This window comes from Phocoena sinus, chromosome 12 (assembly GCF_008692025.1).
Source record: "Phocoena sinus isolate mPhoSin1 chromosome 12, mPhoSin1.pri, whole genome shotgun sequence".
Classification (NCBI taxonomy): domain Eukaryota; kingdom Metazoa; phylum Chordata; class Mammalia; order Artiodactyla; family Phocoenidae; genus Phocoena; species Phocoena sinus.
This window is the reverse complement of record NC_045774.1, coordinates 6,429,023-6,446,939: the sequence shown is the minus strand read 5'-3', so window position 1 is coordinate 6,446,939 and position 17,917 is coordinate 6,429,023. Positions and strand designations below refer to the sequence as shown.

At 36.6% G+C, this 17,917-nt stretch overlaps 1 protein-coding gene across 2 annotated transcripts in view; it reads right to left on the bottom strand.

Annotated features, from left to right (window-relative positions):
• PRKN (parkin RBR E3 ubiquitin protein ligase) overlaps positions 1-17,917 on the bottom strand; it is a 1,284,475-nt gene that overhangs the window by 578,730 nt on the left and 687,828 nt on the right. The window lies entirely within an intron of this gene.

Here is a 17,917-nt window from a genome sequence, read left to right as displayed (position 1 = left end):
AGAGGGTGGGAAATGCCTCAACTTCTCTGGAAAATTATCATAGAAGTTTGGATGAAAATTTTAACTGTACATATTTTATCCAGTTATTCTGATTCACAAAAATAATAGTACTGATGTATAAAAATTTACTCATTGGTATTTTACTTCAGTATAGTGTGTTGGACAGAAAAAAGAACCCATCAAGATCAGATTTGCTCAATATTTATGTTATGGAATATTATGAAACTATTAAAATGAATGTTTGATCTATATACACGTATTGATCTTAAAAGTTTTATAGGAACTGCTATTATGTGAAAAAAGTTATGGTGAAATAAATATAGTATCATTACCATTTCAAGAAAGAGAATTAAAACACCCATACAAATATGCCTGCTTTTTAAAATGAGCACAGAAGAATGTATAAAAGAATACACAGGAAAAAAAAGTTCACATTAATCATCTTGGGGGAATGAAACTGGGAGAACAGAGAAAATTTATTTTCTTTACATGTTTCTTGTTGTTTAAATTGTTACAAAGGGTATGCATTCTTTGAAAATAAAGTACTCAAAATAAAGATAAGTGACGTTGATAACAGCAACAAAGCAAAGACAAACTGATGGGCACTAGACCAGAGGATGAATTTTGGAGATTGTTGAAGGGTAGTAAATCAGGGGGAACACGGCAGAAGACCAAGCTGGCTGGGGAGCCAGAGGTTTAGATCAGAAAGGACGTTGCGCCCTCAGGCTTCAGCCCGAAGGGAACGGGCAGCTTGTGAATGATTTTAAGCAGGCAGGTGATATGATCAGGTTAGAAATAATGCACACAGGGCCTAGGTAGAGAATACACACAAAAGAACACTTCCTAACCCTCCCTTCGGAGCTAGAGGTCTCCTGCTCAGCTGGGATATTCAGTAAAAGACTTCCCTGAGTGTATGGGAAACACCAACCCCAATCTGGTTACCTGATCTTTAGTATATGACTCAAACTAAAGGTTCCCATGCGCTTTATCAAGCCACTGGTGTGTACTTTACTTTAGACCACATTTGTTATCTTTTCGGCTGATAAGCCAAAATGTGGTTGATTGATCAAAAATAATATTATAATTTCTAACAGTGCTCCAAACTTACTGAATTTTATTTGTCCTTAACTACTTTTCTCTGATTTATAGCTCCTCTTAATAATCAAATTTATATGTACTTGGTGTAAGTAATATTTGGTTAATTATATGAAGGATAGCAGATTCTTAGAGAGTAAGTCTTTCAATTTGTTATGAATTTAAGAAATTTACATTAATATATATTACTACTTATGTACTTTTATGTTTACACAGTTAACAATACTATTCAGCATTAGACAGTATGTGTGAAGGGCAAATTATATAAGTATATAAAACAACCGCCAACCAGAATGTCTTTTGCTTGGGATTTCATATATCAGGCATCAGCCTAGAGGAGATGTTTACGGTTAGGTTATAAAATTTTCTGGGAAAAAGGTTGTTTATAATGAACATGGAGAAAGCACCTAAATCATCATACTTCAAAAGGAAGTCACAATGAAAACAACCCAAACACGCAATGTGCCCCTGATATTGTACTCAGATCAGCAAGTAGCTCACAACTGAAATGACCCATAAATCTTTACAACCTAGTCTACTTCTGTATATATAAAAGTGTGGGCTTCAGTTTAAGTTCATGAACGACACCAAGTGCATACAATGAAATACCTAGTAAACTGAGATCTAGGTGACCAACACGTCTAACACAGCATTCTATTTCATAGACATATCCCATTCTCTCTGTTGGTGCATTAAATTAGATGAAGTTCTTCTCCCTATATACAGAGATCTATGTACTCATTAATTATAGTGACTTCTGCAAAAAAAATATTTCTATACTACAGTACAAGCCTAGGAAAACATTAATTTTATGTTACTCAGGGGGTATATGCTTACAATCTTCTACTTAGAAGAGGAGGTATAAAAACCGGGCATCTGGGTTCTGTTGCTAACTTTTCTGAACTGCTAGAGGCTTTATCTAAGCCATTCGACCTAACCATCTATAATTTACCACTATAATATACCATTCAGTATTAGCCAGCTAGTTGGCATATCTCAAGGCATTGTAGTAGAAGACTGGTGGGTGTTATTTCCATTATACTTTTCAAATCAGTTGGGTCAATCAGTCTATTCAGAACACATTGAGTGACGTCAGGCACCTACTGTTTTGTTGCTGCTGTGGGCTCTTCTTCCTTACCCCACTCGTGTGAATCTAGATTCTTCTCAGAAATCTTGCAATTACTTAGGCTTATACTGCTGACTGAGACACCATTCACAAACCAAAATATATACGTAAGTAACCTCAAGATGGACAGTTCTGTCAATATGTTTTGGCTGCAAACATTTTTTTTTTCATCACAAACACCTGGTGCTCAGTGACTACATCATTACCTGGCTGGTTATAAATAAGCCCATCTGTGCAAAAATGGCCAAGTGCCAGCTCAGAGTTGGCCAGATCTGTGTCTTCAAACATGGGCGCCAGGCAATGATGAGTTTTGATGACCTTCATAACCCTATGAAAGCAAGAGAGCTGCTTTCATAAAAAATAAAAAATGTTTTATATGAGACAATAATGTGGAGATACAGAAAACACATATTATGAAATAAAATATAAAAAACTACATTTGTATGGCAATTATAAAGCACTTTTAATATATTATTTCATTTTGTCTTTTCTTTTTGAGGCTTTTGGAAAGTATGAGTTTTACCAGTTTAGATTTAGTGGGGAAGTAATAGCAATAACACTTTTGGATAATCTATGGATATAAAAATTATAAGTTGACTATTTTTAGCCTTTTATCAGCTTCAACTCCTTTTGCCCACATATTAGATGTACTGTCAGTAGTCTTCATTTGTGCTAGAATGACTGCTAGGAGATTCTTCATTTATGTGTAAATCATAATTGACATGAACTCATGTTTGCTAAATATATAATAACCACTTTTTATAAAACTGAGAATGAGATACTAGCTGTATGTATGAAATTCCATATATGTTTGAATATAAATAAACATTTGTGTGTTTTGCCAAATTTATATGTTTGTTTGTCTGACAAAGATAAATCAAACTATATCAGGGTAATCTCAAGCAAGCAGTGAATGTGTTGCCAGGGCTTGGTACCAGTTATGCTGGTTACAGCTTTCTACTCTGGTACCAGGTTTCATTAGCTATAGTTTGCCCACTATGCTGAGATTTCAGTACTTAAAAAACAACAGCAACATTTACTCATGCATTAAATGAGAGAAAGTTTAGATGAATTTTCTGGACTCTAGTAGAGTTTCAAGAGAATAAAAGACAGTGAATGAGAAATCCAATCATTTTATAAAAAGTTGCAGTGTAAATGTGTCAAAGGGTCAATTTGTAGTATATTTCCTCCCCCTAAAATGCCTCAATATAAGTGGGATCTTCAGGGAAATCATATTGTGGAAATAAGTGATTTATGGTGTTAGTTTATGTTTCCAAGAAAGAGTAGAGTGAATTGAGTATGTGTGGTAATTTTTTCTACACTACCATAATCATTCTTTGTTCCTCTGATAATAAAAACCATTCTATTTTATTTTGTGCTCTTAGCCTACAAAAGTGTTTGCTGGAAATATATGTAGATGCTCAATAGACTAAGGGAGGGCGAATGAAGAGAGATTTCCAGCACCTCCAACACAAAGTTATACACAGCTGACACCTATCACAAAGATTTTGCTATACGGCCCTCCTCATCCCTTTAAGGATCATTGCCATAGTGAGCTATCATGACTCAGAAGTAACAATAAAAGAAAAATTATCAGCAACTGCCTACAGAAGAAATATGTCTGCATGGTTGTAAAATTGACAAGTAACCCAAAGGGGATGTGTCTGAAATTGATTTCAGGGTGCTGATGCCACTTGTGCCCATCTGTACACTGAAATGTACTGGCCAGTGATATCAAGAAAAGTGATAGTCAGTGATGTCAAGAAGAATGACTGTCCTGGCCATGTACCAGCTCCACAACTCCTGAAAAATATAAGGTGACTTGCAGTGAACATTAACCCAACGCAAAAGCACACAGCAGCAAATCCTCATCTCTGTGTGGGTGAGCATTTCATCACAAGTCTGTTCACGCACTGACATTCACTTTGCATCTTCCCTGTGTCAGGCAACGTGCTGGATCCTGTGGGTCACATTTTATGTGATTATTTATATGGTTTGACTTAAGTCTATCATCTTAACTTTTTGCTTTCTATTTTTCCCATCTATTCGTTGTTCTTTTTTCCTGTTTTTATGCCTTTTTTTGTATTAGTTATTTTTGTGTCTCTATTTTATGTTCTTTATTGGCTTATCAGGTATAGCTCTTTGTTATTAATAGTTTAGTCATTGCTTAAGGATTATAGTACACTATATTCTTATGTACTATTATTATACTATTATTTGTATATATTATATATAACTATTTATATGCAAATATATATATATTTATAGTATTCATTTTTTTTTTTTTTAAACATCTTTATTGGGGTATAATTGCTTTACAATGGTGTGTTAGTTTCTGCTTTATAACAAAGTGAATCAGCTATACATATACATATGTTCCCATATGTCTTCCCTCTTGCGTCTCCCTCCCTCCCACTCTCCCCATCCCACCCTTCCAGGCTGTCACAAAGCACCGAGCTAATACCCCTGTGCCTTGCGGCTGCTTCCCCCCAGCTATCTACCTTACTACGTTTGTTAGTGTGTATATGTCCATGACTCTCTCTCGCCCTGTCAAAACTCACCCTTCCCCCTCCCCATATCCTCAAGCCCGTTCTCCAGTAAGTCTGCGTCTTTATCCCTGTCTTACCCCTAGGTTCTTCATGACATTTTTTCCCCTTAAATTCCATATATATGTGTTAGCATACGGTATTTGTCTTTTTCTTTCTGACTTACTTCACTCTGTATGACAGACTCTAGGTCTATCCATCTCATTACAAATAGCTCAATTTCATTTCTTTTTAAGGCTGAGTAATATTCCATTGTGTATATGTGCCACATCTTCTTTATCCATTCATCCGATGATGGGCGCTTAGGTTGTTTCCATGTCCTGGCTACTGTAAATAGAGCTGCAATGAACATTTTGGTACATGACTCTTTTTGAATTTTGGTTTTCTCAGGGTATATGCCAAGTAGTGGGATTGCTGGGTCATATGGTAATTCTATCTGTAGTTTTTTAAGGAACCTCCATACTGTTCTCCACAGTGGCTGAACCAATTCACATTCCCACCAGCAGTGCAAGAGTGTCCCCTTTTCTCCACACCCTCTCCAGCATTTATTGTTTCTAGATTTTTTGATGATGGCCATTCTGACTGGTGTGAGATGATATCTCATTGTAGTTTTGATTTGCATTTCTCTAATGATTAATGATGTTGAGCATTCTTTCATGTGTTTGTTGGCATTCTGTATATCTTCTTTGGAGAAATGTCTATTTAGGTCTTCTGCCCATTTTTGGATGGGGTTGTTTGTTTTTTTGTTATTGAGCTGCATGAGCTGCTTGTAAATTTTGGAGATTAATCCTTTGTCAGTTGCTTCATTTGCAAATGTTTTCTCCCATTCTGAGGGTTGTCTTTTGGTCTTGGTTATGGTTTCCTTTGCTGTGCAAAAGCTTTGAAGTTTCATTAGGTCCCATTTGTTTATTTTTGTTTTTATTTCCATTACTCTAGGAGGTGGGTCAGAAAGGATCTTGCTGTGATTTATGTCATAGAGTGTTCTTCCTATGTTTTCTTCTAAGAGTTTGATAGTTTCTGGCCTTACATTTAGGTCTTTAATCCATTTTGAGCTTATTTTTGTGTATGGTGTTAGGGAGTGATCTAATCTCATACTTTTACATGTACCTGTCCAGTTTTCCCAGCACCATTTATTGAAGAGGCTGTCCTTTCTCCACTGTACATTCCTGCCTCCTTTATCAAAGATAAGGTGTCCATATGTGCGTGGGTTTATCTCTGGGCTTTCTATCCTGTTCCACTGATCTATCTTTCTGTTTTTGTGCCAGTACCATACTGTCTTGATTACTGTTGCTTTGTAATATAGTCTGAAGTCAGGGAGCCTGATTCCTCCAGCTCCTTTTTTCGTTCTCAAGATTGCTTTGGCTATTCGGGGTCTTTTGTGTTTCCATACAAATTGCGAAATTTTTTGTTCTAGTTCTGTGAAAAATGCCAGTGGTAGTTTGATAGGGATTGCATTGAATCTGTAGATTGCTTTGGGTAGTAGAGTCATTTTCACAATGTTGATTCTTCCCATCCAAGAACATGGTATATCTCTCCATCTATTTGTATCATCTTTAATTTCTGTCATCAGTGTCTTATAATTTTCTGCATACAGGTCTTTCGTATCCTTAGGTAGGTTTATTCCTAGATATTTTATTCTTTTTGTTGCAATGGTAAATGGGAGTGTTTATAGTATTCATTTTTAACTCATCAAAGTCTATTTTAGAGTGATGTTATGCCACTTTTCACAGAGTGTAAGAACTTTCAAGAGTATTCTTCCTTTTTTTTTCTACACCCAGCTTTGTGCTATTGTCATACATTTTTATACATGTATTATAAGCCCTGTAATACATTCTTGTATTTTATTTAAAGAGTTGATTATTTAAAAATGTTTAAGAAATACAAAATATTATATATTTAATCATGTAGTTAACATCCCGGTGCACTTTATTCCTATGTTTCCACCCAACATAACTTTCCTTCTGCCTCAAGGGCTTCCTTTAATATTTATTATATTTATCTGCTAGAGATAAACACAGCTTTTATGTCTGAAAAAGTCCCTTTTTATGTCTGAAAAAGTCCTTTTCACTGTCATTTTAAAAATTCACTTTTGCTGGGTATAGAAATCTAGGTTGATAAATTTTGTCCTTTCAGTACTTAAAGCTACTGCTCAACTGTCTTCTCTCCTGGTATTTTCCTACAAGAAGTATGTTTCCATTCTTATTTTTGTTCTTCTGTATATAAAGTATCTGTTTCCTTTGTCTACTTTTAACGCTTTTTTCCTTATCATTGGTTTTAAGCCCTTTGATTATCATGTGTATAATGTAGTTTCTTCATGTTTATTGAAAACTTTTCAGTCTTTAGGTCTTAAAATAGTTTTTTTTTTGTTTCTCCTCTTCTCCTTTTATTCAGGGACTCACTACACATATATTAGGCTGCTTGAAATTGTCCCACATTTCACTGATACTCTTTTCCTCTAAAAAAATTATTTACTGAGTTTCAGTTTGGATAGTTTCCATTGTTATGTCTTTAAATTCACTAATCTTTTATTCTGTAAAGTCTAACCTGCCACTAATCCCATCCAGTGTATTTTTCACTTCAGACATTATGGTTTTCCTCACTAAGAGTTCAATTTAGGTCTGTTTTATATCCCATGTCTCCATTTAACTCTTTGAAAATATGGAATATAGTTATAGTGATTATTTTAATGTTTCCATGCCCCACTTCTAACATCTGGGTCAGTTCTGGTTCAATTTTGAATTGTTAGTGTTTTTCATTATTATTGTCATGTATTACTGCTTCTGTGCATGACTTGTAATCTCTGATTTAATGCTAGGCCTTGTTGACTTGCCATGTTGGACTTTTATATTCTAAGAAATATTCTTGGAGTTTGTGTTGGAATACAGTTAGTTACCTGGTAATAGTTTACTCTATTAGGGTCTTGTTTTTAAGATTTGGTAGTTGGATCCAAAGAAGCACTTACTTTATAAAAAAATATTTCTCACTACTGAGGCAAAGTCCTTCTGAGTATTCTACACAGTGCCTCATGAAGTTTTCCAGTCTGGCTGCTAGAGAGAAGCAGTGTTCCCAGCCCTGTGTGAGAGTTGGGTTACTGTTTCTTTAATCATTTCAGATAGTTCTTAGTGTAATCTATGGATTCTTCCTCTATACAGCTTTTTTTTTTTTTTTTTTTAATCTCTGGACTTTGTCCTACAAACTCCAGCTTCCAGATCCTCAGAACAGTCTTTTCAACTCAAGGAATCTGCTGGGCTTTGTCTGGGCTATTCCTCCCTGTGCCGTAGCCTGAACACCCTCTCAAGGCAGTGAGTTGGGGCAATCATAGAAATCACATTTTTCTCTGTCCCTCAGAAATCACCGTCCTTTGTTGCTGATGTCTTGAACACCATTATTTCATATTATTTTGCCCAATTTTTGTTGGTTTTAATCAGGAAGTGGTAAATCTAGTCCCTGATTCACCATCTTGATGGAAGTGAAAGACAGCCTAGCTTGACCAGAATGTGCTAATCAACAGAAGCAACACTCTTTACATAGTTTCATTCAGTTCAGACTATTCTAGGTTAATAGATAGGTAACAAGGTTCACCTTTCCCCAGCTTCATCCTTTTTCTTATGTTTTCCCCACACACATTTTGGAAGTAGACTTATGTCAGCCTGGAAAGAGATGAATAAACAAGACTGCAAGGTATTGTCACCCTGAAGCAATTCATGTCCAAACCTGAAAAGCTTGGGGTCTAGCACACTCAACACAAAGAAATTAAGAATTTATCTGAGAGAATGCCATAAACATTCTCTGGCTAGCGGATGACAGTTGAGAAATACTGTGTAATCATTTGCTTGAGGATAATGAATGTTTAGAGTTGCAATAGAATAAACAAATTTCTTAAACTCACTGGAGGTAATGACAGCACAAAAAGTTTTCTAGAAACATCTGTTGCAAAATAAGTAGCTCAGGAAAGGAACTATTGAACGGGAGCACTTGGAATCCACATAGTAAGTCATCCATCACACTGCAGAAACTCTTCCCCTGTGATGAGCAATGATTGTTGAAAACTGGGTATCAACCAGCTTCACTTCATAAGCGCCTTCTCAGACCCAGGTTTGATTGTAAATGGAAAATAAGTTTCATGAAAATATTTTTTATGCTGAGGTCAATAGGGTAAGCAAATTTCAGGAAAAGGCTGAAGATAATGTTTTATTTAAATTGCTATTGAAAAAAAAATAAATAAATAAATTGCTATTGATTATTTTGCAAAAAAACTTAAAAATACACAGTTTGCTCTTAGTAGAGACATATTATTTGTGTTTATGGATAAAAAAGAAAACTTTCTTGGGCAATAACTTATTTAAATGAAATAAGTATTATAGTAATTGCTTTTGAAATCAAGATATTAATCTGGAAAATAACAAGGTAATACAAAACATAGAGCTAAACTTTTATATTAAGTATATTAGTACAATTAAATTAGAAAGAGAAAAATGGCAATATTTCAAACAGGTGCTTCTTCCAAGATAAGGTCTCTAACTTTGCGGGCTTTTAGTTTGGTCTACATTAAACTTTTAACTGATAAGAGAGGGAGTAAGGACAACATAGAATGCCAGGAAAGTTGAACAAATTAAGAATTTTGTAAGAAATAGCTCTAAAAAGAAGGCAAAAACTGTTGACTCACGAAGCATGTTATAACATATGGTAAGACATTTTACCATATCACTAAAAATTAAGTTGACCTGTTACTTTGCTTAAACAGGAGAAAGGCTCTGGGAGATTAGGTTCAATGAGATACAAATCAGCTCTCTTGCTCTTTCTCTCTCTTGCTCTCAGCAGTAGTATTAAATTGCTAGGAAGGAAAAAAAAAAAAAGAGAGAGAGAGAGAAACTCTTTTGCTCCCACTTGCTTTCTTGCTTGAGTGTTGACAGCTGAACTTATTGTCCTGCCAAGAATGCCTCTGGCTACATAGAAGAAAGACTGCATTCATGATAAAAGCTCCTTGGGCTCAGTTTACTTTTCCAAGCTAGCTTTAAAGCACTTGAGATACAGAACTGCAGGGTCTTTGCTAACATATCAAACCTGACCTTTTTTGGGGAAAAAAATTAACTTTAAAAACTGGTGCTAGACATAAGGGTTAGAAGATGGTAAAGAGAAAAAATGTATATTATTTCTATTATCTAAATCTGTCTAATCCTATAATATGATTTCGTAACTGTAGAATTTTAAAGCCATTTATGAATTCAAAATAATCTAAAATCATATCTATCTATTGACATTTGATGCTGTGATATTGCTAATTTAATTACAAATAAGAAGGCACATGAAAACATAACCATCCTGTTTGAACAAAAGTAGGTAAATGTGTTTCTCTCTGAATCACTACAAAATGCATCAAAAGTTTATTTTTAAACAATTAAAATTGTATACGTATTTGTGTGGTTTTGTATTGTTCCATTTCGTTTCCCACTTAGCACTGTTCCATAATATCCAGCAGTTGATTGATAAATATTTGTTGATTAAACTGAATGAACCATTGGCAGTTATTGGCATTTTAAAATGTAATTGAAAGGGAAATACTCTTACACAAGAAACTGATGCTTTGCCACATGCTTCCCACAGCAAGATGAGTCTTTCAACAGCATAAGCCAGATGATATTCTTTCCCTATTTAGTCTCTAATTTTATATCCCACTTGGCAGACAACCCTGCATGATCTGGGCCAGCTTGGTCTCCACGCATCATCCTGGCCATACTCCTCATCCTTATCACACTGGTCCTCCTCTTTCAGATCCTCAGACACGCCCCTCCTTTTCCCTGCTTAAGACGCTTTGCGTCTCTTTGCCTAGAGCTCTCCACCTTCTGATCTTCACATGCCTGTTTCTTTCTTACCATTTAGATGTTAACTGAAGGTCTTTGAGACTCAATCCAACGTAGCTTCTCAACTCTACCCTGTTCTCTCTTGATGATGTGATCCCATACTGATCTTTATCATAGCACTTGTCGCTACCTGACATTATCTTAATTAATAAACATTTAAAAACTCCTTTTGATTTGCCTTCCTTCACCCCCCACCCCACTCTGCGAATATACAAGGCCAGTGACCTTCTTTTTTTTATCACTGTATTTTTAGAAATCAGAGCACTACCAGGCACATATATAAAGCTAAATGAATGAACCAGTGAATAGCTGAATGAATGAATGAATGAATGAAAAGTACACTATTTATCAGCCAAGATCCAAAAGGTGGTGGAAAATGAGCATTTTTTAAAAACAAATTTTAACTGTGCCTGAAAAGCAATGTTGCTATTATTCATTTCTCTGTATTTAATGAAGGGCTGTGCCTTTAAAGAAATGCCATTGGCCTGAGAATATAGTATAGTGGTCATGTTGAAAGGAAGCAAAAAGCCTCTCATGGAAATACAACTATGTCAGGTTAAAGAAAGGTCATGGGGTTCATTCTTTCATGCTAAGAATTTAAAGAAGATATTCTTCAATAATAATAATAATACTAATAGTAATACCATTCACAAACATAGCAGCACACACATTTTAGGCAAGAAATCAAAGCTATTAAAAAAAAAAGCCCCCATCCCAGACAATAATTTTATAGATTGACACTTGTTTCTTCAGCTAGGGAAAGAAGGTGTTTTGAGTACATATTTCTAAAAATGAAAACAGATAATGAAAAAACAAATTTAATAGGCAAGAGTTTTTCAGTCTCCAAGTCTAAACTTAATAGCTACCATTTAAACTGTTGATGGCAGGATCGTCAATTAAGTTTATAGCAGAGCTGAGTGAGAAATCAATCAACAGAATATTAGTAATCCATCTGCTCATCACAACAAATTCTGGAAGACAACATTATTACCTTAATGATACAACATTTGGAGGAAAAAAGTAAGGAGAATGGCTTAGCATCTCCAAAGGCAAACAATATGGTTCCAAATCAATTTCAATTTATAGCTATCCTGAGTCGTCTATAATAACTTTATTCCATAAACACTAAATTTTGAATACCTTTAAAAAAACAGAATCAATATACATTCAAAACAACCAGATGCTCTATTTATATGTCATTCTGATATAGGTGAATGAAAGGCTTCCTATACAACCTGAGTTTGAAAATTATAGCTGTGGATACATTTTCAGATGTCCATAGGGGAGTATTTATAAGATACCTCACACTTAGGCAAGATACTAAAATAAAAAATGAAGCTCAACTGAAAAAATTACCAAGGGAAATGAGGTATAACTAACTTGTCCAAGACCAACAAATTGAGCTTCTTTTGGCAATTTTAAGAGAAGTAGGAAAGCAGATCTACAAAGCTTATCATGAAACTCCTTGTAAATTCTCAAGAGATGGGAGAAGTTCAGAAACAAGAGATAGAAGGTGTGTCAGAAAAAAAATCACAATATAGTGACAAACATAAACATGTACTTGGAAACTATTTGGGCTGGATATCTGCTATTTGTCACTTCAGATCCCCTTTCCACCCTCTCCATTCTGCTCTCTGTCCCAGGAAGCTGCCCTAGATGGGCTAGTTGAGCTTTTTGTTGGTTTTGGTCAAACAGAAGAAACTGGAGAGGTGTTTATTTCTCAGGTCTCACTGTGTATAACAGCCATGACTGAGGAGTGGAAAATGTTGCAATGTGCATACTATTTAATGTTGATTTTATACAATTATTTACCATAAAATATAACTCGTAGCAGGAACTTGACCAAAGTCTTGGGATCAATAACCCCCAGATAGAAGCTGGAACAACTAAGACTATCGTGGGCAAACTCAGTTACATTAATCAGTCTTCTTTGGATTTAAAATACAATTCTGTATGGAATACTTACAATTTAAAATAAAAGAAAAGAGACTTAGGAATAGAAACATAAACCTGAAGAATGTGTCACACAAGAAAAAGATACCACAGCCTTCCATGGGGATAAAGATATTGGCTTTATAATAGGAATGTTATTTACATAGCCTGACAGTACTTGAAGGGAATTGTATCAGCAAAGATAAAGGAACATGACTACTGTAGAGAAAGGCTTAACTATTTCTGAGAACCAAAAAATGTGGATACACTTAAAATAGTTCTGTGGGTTTAGGAACAAAATAAACGCTACAGGAAGGATCATAAAGAAGACAGCGCCTAGACTCAGACCTGGAAGGCAAATGGAAATTTGGAAATAAAAATTGGAAAAATAGAACTCAAAGCAACTCACTCCCAGAAGGAAACCATCAAGGACTCATCACATTTCACAAGCTAGGGTAACATACTTCTTTCTAGAAATTTCAGCAAAATGAAAATAAAACCACTAACATCAGCACTGCTCTTCTTCAATTAATTAAGGCAAAAAGGGAGGGAAAAGAATAATATCAGTTTCCACAAGGAGAAAAGCTGAACCTGGAATACAAAGTCACAGGTAATTTTTCTTTTTAAACATCTTTATTGGAGTATAATTGCTTTACAATGATGTGCTAGTTTCTGCTGTATAACAAAGTGAATCAGCTATATGTATACATATACCCTCATATCCCTTCCCTCTTGCGTCTCCCTCCCACCCTCCCTATCCCACCCCTCTAGGTGGTCACAAAGCACGAGCTGAACTCCCCGTGCGATGGAGCTGCTTCCCACTAGCTATCTATTTTACATTTGGTAGTGTACATTCTGACTGATGTGAGGTGATACCTTACTGTAGTTTTGATTTGCATTTCTCTAATGATTAGTGATGTTGAGCATCCTTTCATGTGTTTGCTGGCAATCTGTATATCTTTGGAGAAATGTCTGTTTAGATCTTCTGCCAATTTTTAGATTGGGTTGTGTTTTTTTTTTGATATTAAGCTGCATGAGCTGCTTGTATATTTTGGAGATTAATCCTCTGTCAGTCGCTTCGTTGGCAAATATTTTCTCCCATTCTGAGGGTTGTCTTTTCGTCTTGTTTATAGTTTCCTTTGTTGTGCAAAAGCTTTTAAGTTTCATTAGGTCCCATTTGTTTATATTTGTTTTTATTTCCATTTCTTTAGGAGGTGGGTCAAAAAGGATCTTGCTCTGATTTATAGCAGAGTGTTCTTCCTATGTTTTCCCTTAAGAGATTTATAGTGTTTGGCCTTACATTTAGGTCTTTAATCCATTTTGAGTTTATTTTTCTGTATGGTGTTTAGAAGTGTTCTAATTTCATTCTTTGACATGTAGCTCTCCACTTTTCCCAGCACCACTCATTGAAGAGGCTGTCTTTTCTCCATTGTATATTCATGCCTCCTTTATCAAAAATAAGGTGACCATATGTGTGCGGTTTTATCTCTGAGCTCTCTATCCTGTTTCACTGACCTATATTTCTGTTTTTGTGCCAGTACCATACTGTCTTGATTACTGTAGCTTTGTAGTATAGTCTGAAGTTAGGAAGCCTGATTCGTCCAGATCCATTCTTCTTTCTCAAGATTGCTTTGGCTATTAAGGATCTTTTGTGTTTCCATATAAATTGTGAAATTTTTTGATCTAGTTCTGTGTAAAATGCTATTTGGTAGTTTGATAGGGATTGCATTGAATCTGTAGATTGCTTTGGGTAGTTTAGTTATTTTCACATTCTTGATTCTTCCAATCCAAGAACAAGATATATCTCTCCATCTGTTTGTATCATCTTTAATTTCTTACATCAGTGTCTTACAGTTTTCTGAATACAGGTCTCTGGTCTTCTTAGGTAGGTTTATTCCTAGGTATATTATGCTATTTGTTGCAGTAGTAAATGGGAGTGTTTCCTTAATTTCTCTTTCAGATTTTTCATCATTAGTATATAGGAATGCAAGAGATTTCTGTGCATTAATTTTGTATCCTGCTACTTTACCAAATTCATCGATTAGCTCTACTAGTTTTCTGGTAGCATCTTTAGGATTCTCTATGTATAGTATCATGTCATCTGCAAACAGTGACAACTTTATTTCTTCTGTTCTGATTTGGATTCCTTTTATTTATTTTCCTTCTCTGATTGCTGTGGCTAAAACTTCCAAAACTATATTGAATAATACTGGTGAGAGTGGGCATCGTTGACTTCTTCCTGATTTTAGAGGAAATAGTTTCAGATTTTTACCACTGAGAATGATGTTGGCTGTGGGTTTGTCGTATATGGCCTTTATTATGTTGAGGTAAGTTCCTTCTATGCCTACTTTCTAGAGAGTTTTTATCATAAATGGGTATTGAATTTTGTCAAAAGCTTTTTCTGAGTCTATTGAGATGATCATATAGTTTTTATCCTTCAATTTGTTAATATGGTGTAACACATTGATTGATTTGCATATATTGAAGAATCCTTGCATTCCTGGGATAAATCCCACTTGATCATGATGTATGATGCTTTTAATGTGCTGTAGGATTCTATTTGCTAGTATGTTGTTGAGGATTTTTGCATCTATGTTCATCAGTGATATTGGTCTGTAGTTTTCTTTTTTTATGACATCTTTGTCTGGTTTTGGTATCAGGGTGATGGTGGCCTCGTAGAATGAGTTTAGGAGTGTTCCTCTCTCTGCTATATTTTGGAAGAGTTTGAGAAGGATAGGTGTTAGCTCTTCTCTAAATGTTTGATAGAGTTCGCCTGTGAAGCCATCTGGTCCTGGGCTTTTGTTTGTTGGAAGATTTTTAATCACAGTTTCAATTCCAGTACTTGTGATTGGTCTCTTTATATTTTCTATTTCTTCCTGGTTCAGTCTCGGAAGGTTGTGCTTTTCTAAGAATGTGTCCATTTCTTCCAGGTACTTCATTTTTTTGGCATATAGTTGCTTGTAGTAATCTCTCATGATCCTTTGTGTTTCTGCAGGGTCAGTTGTTACTTCTCCTTTTTCATTTCTAATTCTGTTGATTTAAGTCTTCTCCCATTTTTTCTTGATGAGTCTGGCTAGTGGTTTATCAATTTTGTTTATCTTCCCAAAGAATCATCTCTTAGTTTTATTCATCTTTGCTATTGTTTCCTTCATTTCTTTTCCATTTATTTCTGATCTGATCTTTATGATTTCTTTCCTTATGCAAACTTTGGGTTTTTTTGTTCTTCTTTCTCTAATTTCTTTGGGTGTAAGGTTAGATTGTTTATTTGAGATGTTTCTTGAGGTAGGATTGTATTGCTATAAGTTTCCCTCTTAGAACTGCTTTTGCTGCATCCCAGAGGCTTTGGGCTGTTGTGTTTTCACTGTCATTTGTTTCTAGGTATTTTTTGATTTCCTCAGTGATCTCTTGGTTATTTAGTAGTATATTGTTTAGCCTCCATGTGTTTTTATTTTTTATAGATTTTTTCCTGTAATTGATATCTAGTCTCATAGTGTTGTGGTCGGAAAAGATACTTGATACGATTTCAATTTTCTTAAATTTACCAGGCTTGATTTGTGACACAAGATATGATCTCTCCTGGAAAATGTTCCATGAGCACTTGAGAAGAAAGTGTATTCTGTTGTTTTTGGATGGAACGTCCTATAAATATCAATTAAATCCATTAGGTTTAATGTATCATTTAAAGCTTGTGTTTCCTTATTTATTTTCACTTTGGATGATCTGTCCATTGGTGAAAGTGGGGTGTTAAAGTCCCTCACTACGATTGTGTTAGTGTCCATTTCCCCTTTTATGGCTGTTAGCACTTGCCTTATGTTTTGAGGTGCTCCTATGTTGGGTGCATAAATATTTACAATTGTTACATCTTCTTCTTGGATGGATCCTTTGATCATTATGTAATGTCCTTCTTTGTCTCTTGTAATAGTCTTTGTTTTAAAGTGTATTTTGTCTGATATGAGAATTGCTACTCCAGCTTTCTTTCTTTCTTTTTTTTTTTTTTTTTTTTTCGGTACATCATGCCCCAGTCTGGGAGGATCCCACATGCCATGGAGCGGCTAGGCCCGTGAGCTGTGGCCGCTGAGCCTGCACGTCCGGAGCCTGTGCTCCACAACGGGAGAGCCCACAACAGTGAGAGGCCCGTGTATCACAAAGAAGAAAAAGGAGAGAGCAAGCAAACCAATAAACAAATCCACCAATGATGACAAGGGTTAACAACTATACTAAGATAAACATAAAAATCAGAAACAAGTCAGTCGCAGACAGCAAACCGCAAGTCTACAGTTGCTCCCAAAGTCCACCTCCTCAATTTTGGGAACATTTGTTCTATTTGTTGTCTATCCATAGATGTGGGGTTCATCAAGTTTATTGTGGGGATTTAATCTGCTGTTCCTGAGGCTGCTGGGAGAGATTTCCCTTTCTCTTCTTTGTTCGCACAGCCCCTGGGGTTCAGCTTTGGATTTGGCCCTGCCTCTGCTTGTAGGTCACCCTCAGGCTGCTGTTCCTGCTCAGACAGGAGGAGGTTAAAGCAGCAGCTGATTAGGGGGCTCCGGCTCACTCAGGCTGGGGGGAGGGGTATTGTAGTCATAATTGGAATGTCGGGCAAGCCTGCCGCAGCAGAGGCCAGAGTGACCTTGTAACAGCCTGAGGCACACCATGTGTTCTCCCAGGGAAGTTGTCCCTGGATCATGGTACCCCGGCAGTGGTGGGCTGCACAGGCTCCTGGGGCGCCGGGGGGGCAGGGAGGGGGGGGCGTGTGGATAGTGACTTGTGCTTGCACACAAGATTCTTGGTGGCTGCAGGAGCAGCATTAACGTTTCCTGCCCGTCGTCTGTGGGGTCCGCGTCGATAGCCGCGGCTCACGCCCGACTCTGGAGCTCGTTTAGGTGGTGCTCTGAATCCCCTCTCCTTGCGCACCCCGAAATAATGGTCTCTTGCCTCTTTGGCAGGTCCTGACTTTTTCCTGGACTCCCTCCTGGCTAGCTACAGCTAGCGCAGTAGCCCGCTTCAGGCTGTCTTCATGCAGCCAACGCCAGTCTTCTCCCTGGGATCCAACCTCCCAAGCTGGAGCCTCAGCTCCCAGCCACCACCCACCCCGGCGGGTGAGCATACAAGTCTCTCAGGCTGCTGAGTGCTGGTCGGCACTGATCCTCTCTGCGGGAATCTCTCTGCTTTGCCCTCTGCACCCCTGTTGCTGCACTCGCCTCTGTGGCTGCAAAGTTTTCCCCTTGCCCAGGCCCCGTTTCCACCAGTGAAGGGTCTTCCTAGTGTGGGGAAACTTTACCTCCTTCACAGCTGCCTCCCAGAGGTTCAGGTCCCGTCCCTATTCTTTTGCCTCTGTTTTATCTTTTGCCCTACCCAGG